Genomic DNA, 7,269 nt, shown 5'->3' with positions numbered 1-7,269 from the left:
CTTTCTGGTTTTATGGGTTTAAAAAGAGAGAGGTGGAAAAAAAAGCTAAGAAAACAAGGGCACCAAGGGATTAAGTGCAGTTTGATAAATTATATTAATTTTCATGTAACACACAGTTGACTCCCAGGATTTTCAGTTTTAATGTGACCTTCAGCTTTCATAAAACAATAGTCTATTTCTTCATCAGCACACTATAGTAATTTTCTGGTTTTATTTTTCCATGGATACATCAAAAGCTGTCCTGCTAGGTCATCCATCCCAGGCCTTTCTGCTGAGTTTCACTCTTCAGCGTATTCTCCCTTTTTTTGTGCACACTGCAAATCCGTTTCAGCACATCACTGCTGCAGTCTTAAGTCAAGGCTTCCAACATGCTGGGATCCTGTGCTGGCGTTAGGGAGTGCATACAACGTAAAACTACATTTTGTTTAGCCTTGGATATACTCCAACTCAACAAAATAACCTCTGGGTTCATTGCCAGCTGCCAACTGTGTGCCTAAATAATATTTCATCCTGGAATCCTGAGAGTCTGGATTAATAAACTGCCAAAATACCACTCGGATGGGGTTCTTTCCAAAGCTTCCCTAGCAGCTTCTATTGATAGCACAATACTTATTTCTACATTACTAGTACCAAACTGCTATATGTTATTGTACAATTAAGTATTGCAAAAACTAATTATGTCTCTGAATAACTATGAATTGCAACTATATACAAGGCTTCAGGCATCTGCTGTAGGTGATTCCTCTCATGTTGTCTTGAACACAGGGCAAGGTTTCTAACATTCTTCCCTGGATAAGGGTAATTAACTATACAGCTTAAAAAGCACTGTCATCTCTCATTGCAACTGTGTTTCACTCAAGTAATTGCTGACAGGTTCAGCTTCAACACCTGTGACTCCCTGAAGTTCTGCTGCATCTCCATATGATTTCCCATGGAAATAAGTCTCTGGTTTCACTGCCAAAGACTAATATTTATGGAATCGTGTCTGACTGTGTTTTCGATACAGTTGAACTCATAAGCTTTCAGTGAAAATGTTTTTCTGGGTTTGTTTTTCTGTTTCATTCTTTTAAAATTGATCCATTTACAATCATCAGATCAAAATAGATCTATACAATCAGAAAATATGCCTCACCTCCCTATCGAGATAGTGACTTCAGCAAAACAGATACGCAGTTTTTAGGTGACACAGGTTAAGTCGCGCCCTCAGTACTTTACAAACTTAATGTTGAAGATACCCAATTTGTACCTTACTCTGTAGGACATGTTCAGCTGTTTCAACTATTCCACTCTTTTGGGCCCCTAAACCCTTCCCTGATATTCATTTTATAGGTACAGGTCAAATCATCTCTGTCAACCCACAATTCACAAAATTCCGTTCCCCTCACAAGAGATACAAGTCCATTACAGCTCTTCTCAGAGACACTATGAGTTTCTAGTCCTGCAAAGACCTTGGAACTGCGGGATTCCTGAACCTACCCAAAGGCCCACTGAGACAAAGGAGACTCTGAATTTCACCTGGAGATACAAATTTGATCACAAAATTAAAAAGAGAAGCACGCTATGAACATAAACAAAAATGGAAGTGTACTAGAGACAATCAGACCAAGAACAAAATGGTATAAAAGAATTTAATAAATATCACTGTATCTGTTTTATTAATAACACATTTTACACAAAGAGGCCAGTGTGAGAGATTCAGCTACTGATTTTACCCTCATCTCTTCCTTTCCTCTTTGGTTGATATGCACCTGCTCTGCATTGCACACCCCAGAATATGATGAAGTATATGCTGGCCATTACTCTGATCATATTAGTGCATATTTGATAGCTCTAACTAGAATTCTGAAGAATATTGTATAGAAGTGCTGGGTGCCTATATCTCATCACCTGTGTAGTCATCCCTAGGGCACCAACCAATTTCGAAGAAAATAATAGGAAGAAATTTCCTAAGAGAAAAAAGAACTGAATCAGGGCTTTTAGAAAGCTGAGAAGTGGTGTGTCACAGGTTCAGTAGTGGCTGGTGCAAAATGTCCCAAGGCCACAACCTTTTGGAAGTCAAACTGAAATATATTAAGAAACCACCTTCATCTATTTATTTCCACCTGAGATCCACCTGAGTTAGGGAATTACAAAGCTACTTCTTTGGTGATGGACAGAGAAAGCCCATTGGAGTAGAAGGGTAGGCATAGTTATACTGCTTTTAAGAGAAAACTCTTTGCAGACAGTAAGTAAACTGAGAATTAAACTTCTCAGGCATTCACCATCAATCTATATTAATAAATAGTCCTGTGAGCTCAGGCTTAATTTAAAGTCAGATGCTTCAACACTTGAAGCAGAGAACAGATCTCCTAATTTTGAGCAAGATGGGCAATTTTCTGTTAGTAGTGTAATTCTTTTTATTGCCTCCTTCATGACTGCTAGTTCTAAACATCAACGAAGTACTGAAATGCAAAACAGTTAATTCGTGAGCTCTAGAAATGTCACTTCGGAAATAGACCCTCCCTTCTTTTAAAGTTCCCTATTCAATTATTTAGAAAACTAAGTTAGCCTAAAATCATGTGAGATTCATACCTTACCACACAAACCACACAGGCAGAGCCACCGTATACTCATGTGTGATTAGGACTGAGTAGAGAGGTCCTATTAAAGCCACTGAACCCATTTGAGTACTTAGGGTTAAGAGGATGTACTAATGTTGTTTGTAGACCTCAGGCCATGGAGTCCTCCCATGCATGCCCCAGCAGCTCAGCTACTGCCCAAGCGAGCTGGGACAGGCTTCAGTAAATGGCACCTCAAAGCCAAAGTGTGGGGGGGATGCAACCAAACGCCAAAAGGACATCATTGGGCTTTGGACGTAGCTGCTATGGAGACCGAAGAAATTAGACAACTGAATACCTTGCCTGATGTCTCAGAGAACTCTTCTGCTGTGGGACTGCTGAGGTTGTAAGAATAACAGGTACCAACTGCTACCAAAATGGTGCAGTGGCAGCAATACCACACCAGCTGGGATCCCACAAACCCCATCTGTGAGATGATTCGTGATTCATGAGGAGCCAGGGAGTGAGCCAAAAGACTCGCTCACACTCCAACAGTCCTATGTAGCCATGCATAAATCCAGTGTGGAGCGGAGACTGGTGATGGACTATCGTGGCCTGAACGAACCCAGACCACCACTGAACACTCCCATGCCAGACATGCTGGAGCTTCAGTAAGAACTGGAGTCCAAGGCAGCAAAGTGGTGCCACCACTGACATTGCAAATGCATTTTTCTCCATTCCTCTGGCAGCAGAGTGTAGGCCACTCTGCTTTCACCTGGAGGGGCGCGCAGTACACCTGGAACTGACTGCCCCAGGGGTGGAAGCACAGTCCCACCATCTGCCATGGACTGATCCAGCCTGCACTGGAAAAGGGTGAGGCTCCAGAACATCTGCAATGCACAGATGACATCATTGTATGGGGGAACACAGAAGGGGAAGTTTTTGGAAAAGTGGAGAAGATAATCCAGATCCTCCTGAAGGATGGTTTTGCCATAAACCCAAGTAGGTCAAGGCCTGGGACTTCAGCTTTTAGGAGTAAAATGTCAGGATGGACATCATCAGATTTCAATGGACATGTTCAGTAAAATAGCAGATATGTCCCCACTGACCTGCAGGTAGGAAACACAGGCTTTCATAGGTGCTGTGAGGTTTGCAGAATGCATATTCGAGATCACAGTGAGACAGTAAACCCTTTCTATCATATGACATTAAAGAAGAATGATTTCAGGTGGGGTCCTGAACAACAACAAGCTCTTGAACAAATTAAGCAGGAGGTTGTTCGTGGAGTTGTACCTGGGTCAGTCAGGACAGGACAAGATGTGAAAAATGTGCTCTATACTGCAGCCAGGGAAAATGGTCCTTCCTGGAGTCCTGGTGAATGGTATCCAGGAGACCCAACGATGAGCCTTGGAGTTCTGGCTTCAAGGATACAAAGGATCCAAGGCCTGCTACACCCCAGCTGAAAAAGGGATCCTGGCAGCTCAGGATGGGGTTTAAGCTGCCTCAGAAGTGATTGGCACCGAAGCACAGCTTCTTCTGGCATCCTGACTGCCAGTGCTGGACTAGACGCTCAAAGGGAAAGTGTCTTCCACACATCACGCCACAGATGCTACATGGAATAAACGGATTGCTTTGATCACACAGTGAGCTCAAATAGGAAACCCCAGTCGCCCAGGGATCTTGGAAGTCATCATAAACTGGCATGAAGGTGAAAATTTCAGACTATCATCACTAGAGGAGGAAAAGGTGACACATGCTGAGGAGGACCCACACTACAACCAGCTGCCAGAAAATGAAAAGTGATGCACTGTCTTCACTGATTGTTCCCACTGTATTGTAGGGACAAATTGAAAATGGAAAGGTGCGGTATGGAGTCCTACACTATTGATGGACAAGATGGATCCAGTCAGTTCACAAAGCTGAAAGCCATCCAGCTGGCTTTAGATATCACTGAAGGAGAGAAATGGCCAGTGCTCTACCTCTGCACTGACTCACCAATGGTGGCAAATGCTCTGTAGGGTTGGCTGGACCAATGGGAAAAGACCAATTGGCAGTGCAGAGGGAAACCCATCTGGGCTGCTGAAGTGTGGCAGGACACCTTGCCCGGGTAGAGAAGCTGGCTGTAAAGTAGGTGCACATGTACCCAAGAGTTGGGCTACTGAAGAATATCAGAGCAATGGAGAGGTGGATCGAGCTGCCAAGATTGAAGTGCCCCAGGTGGATCTGGGAGGGCAGCACAAGGGTGAATTATTTCTGGCTCAGCGTACCCATGAAGCCTCAGGTCACCAGGGAAGAGATGCAATATCCAAATGGTCTCATGATAGAGAGGTAGACTTAACCATGGATGCTCTCTTCCTAGTTCTCCCAAGATGTGGCAGACTGGTTACACCACACTACCACAAACAAACCCACCAAGGAAAGATTTATGTGCTTACAGTGGTGGAAACAACCACTGGATGGCTCTTAGGGAAGATATTTTGGATCAGTCCTGCCTCAAGCAAAGGCAAATCCATCCATGAGATTGTTTTTGCTCAAGGACATGGGTGCACTTGGTGGGTAATTCAGAAGGACAGGGAAACATGATTGTTACAGTGCGGATACTGCAACATGCATATCAGACAACGAGGCCCGTGGAAAATAAATATATATGGACCGATTCTTGATAGATATTTCAGAGAGATGGTTATTTTCCCAGCTGCATGGCTGGAGCTCTGCCAAGGAACTGAGGCAATCACGGGTCTGGAGGGTCCTTTGCCCGCGCAGGGAACACAAACCAACCAATGGGAACGAGGCTGAGCAGGGGCAGGGAAACCCCGTGTCTGTGCCCTCAGGGCCCCTCTCCCAGGGCTACACGGCAGGGGAGGGCCCCAACATTTCACTTGTTTATTTTTAACAAAAAGAGATTTAAACTTAACCTTGAAAACAACTGGATAAACATGAGACGACAAGGACAGTTTCAAAACAAAACAAGCCACCCTCCTGAGTCTTTAAATGTCCAAACAGATTCTCTGGAACATCTTAAGGCTGACAGAAGGGAGACAGGACTCTCCGGGCATGCTTTGTGGGGAAAGTGAGGCAGGAGAGGGTTTCTTCTATTTGTACCTGTTGGAACTCTAAGCAACAATAGTTAATTTCTTCCCTCCCCCTCTTCATCCCCCACTCGGCATTGGAAAGGGATTTTTGGGGAAAAAATTGGCAAAGGCGTGGTTTTGTGAGGGAAACCATGGGTGAAAAAATGTATTGGGAATACACTGGGAATACATAGGATATAGGATAAAAGGGAAAGGTGGGATTAGGAAAGGAAGACTGTAGGGGGGGCTTATAATGGAGATATTGTCTAACATGACTACGATTTTTAGCATATACACTGCCTTTCACAAAAACACCATCAGGCCCAGTGACTTCTGCTGCTTGTAACCCTTTTCTACCTTGCACAATTTTGAATTCCACCACCTCTCCATCTGCCAAGCTTGGGATGCATTTTTCAGGGTTACTCTTTTTAATAGCAGTTCTATGAACGAATATGTCTTATTGGTTGTCACATCTTGTTGTAAACCATAATTTTAACATTATACCATTTTACTATTCCTAAAACCTTAGCTATGATGATTTTTTCCTTTTTCCGAGTGGCTGCTGTTTTCTGTCTTGCTGCGTTTTTGCTTTCTCTTTCACTTCCGCTCGCTCCCATGTTGGAGCTGTTGGGGCTGCTCGTGCCTGCGCCCTCTTCCTGGGGTCGTATTCGGGGCTGCGCGGGCCGAGCTGCTCAGCTCCCTGCGCACCATCTCCTCTGCTCTCAGCTGCGCTGCCGCTGCCAGGCACCACATCCATGTCTCGGCCGGGCCCCCGAGCGGCAGCCCCCCTGTGCCCTGCTCCAGCGCGCATCTTGGCTAGGCGCAGCTCCGCTCCACCGCCACCACCGCCAGCCGCTGCCCACAAGCCGCCCCTCTTGGTCAGGCGTTCCCGGGGCTCGCTCCACCATGCACTGCACGGGGCCGGGTGGGCACTGCCGGGTCCCGCCGCTCCCGTCGTGCCTCTCTCTGCTGCCGACACTGCAGCTCTCATTGGTCCGCCCGCGCGCGGGAACTGCCTCGCTGTTGCTCAGAGAGGGCTTGGTCCACATGGCCTGGGTCGCACGGACTCTGAGGCACGCTTCCCTTCGCCAAGACACAGCTGACATTGCTCAACAGTCTCAGTAATTAAATAATATTCACGAAAATATTTTTCCATTGGCATGTATTTTGACTCAAAAATTAACTGTGTCCAAAAGGTATTCCAAAAGTCTTTGGTAAGAATTAAATCCCAAGAAACATAGAAAAAGTTCTTAAACAATCATGCCAGGAAGTGTTTCAGTTCCTTTTGAGCTTGAATTAAGCTAAAATTTACAAAAATCGCTGTTCAAGAATCTTTTCAAGTTTAAGATAAATGTCCATATGCGGCTCGGAGAGCTAAGAGTCTTTCCATGGTTCCTCCATAATTTAGATATGGAACAGCAAAACAAAAACAAGAAGAGGAATCCAGAGTTTACTCACAAATCAGTCACTGTAGGGATCGGGGATCGTTCTGCCCACATTACCTACCATTTGTTACAGTGCGGATACTGCAACATGCTGTATCACACAACGAGGCCCGTGGAAAGAAATATATATGGACTGATTCTTGATAGACGTTTCAGAGATGTTTATTTCCCCAGCCGCATGGCCAGGGCTCTGCCAAGGAACTGTGGCAATCATGG

This window comes from Corvus moneduloides, chromosome Z (genome assembly GCF_009650955.1).
Source record: "Corvus moneduloides isolate bCorMon1 chromosome Z, bCorMon1.pri, whole genome shotgun sequence".
In the NCBI taxonomy this organism is placed as follows: Eukaryota; Metazoa; Chordata; class Aves; order Passeriformes; family Corvidae; genus Corvus; species Corvus moneduloides.
Note: the sequence above shows the minus strand (reverse complement) of the source record.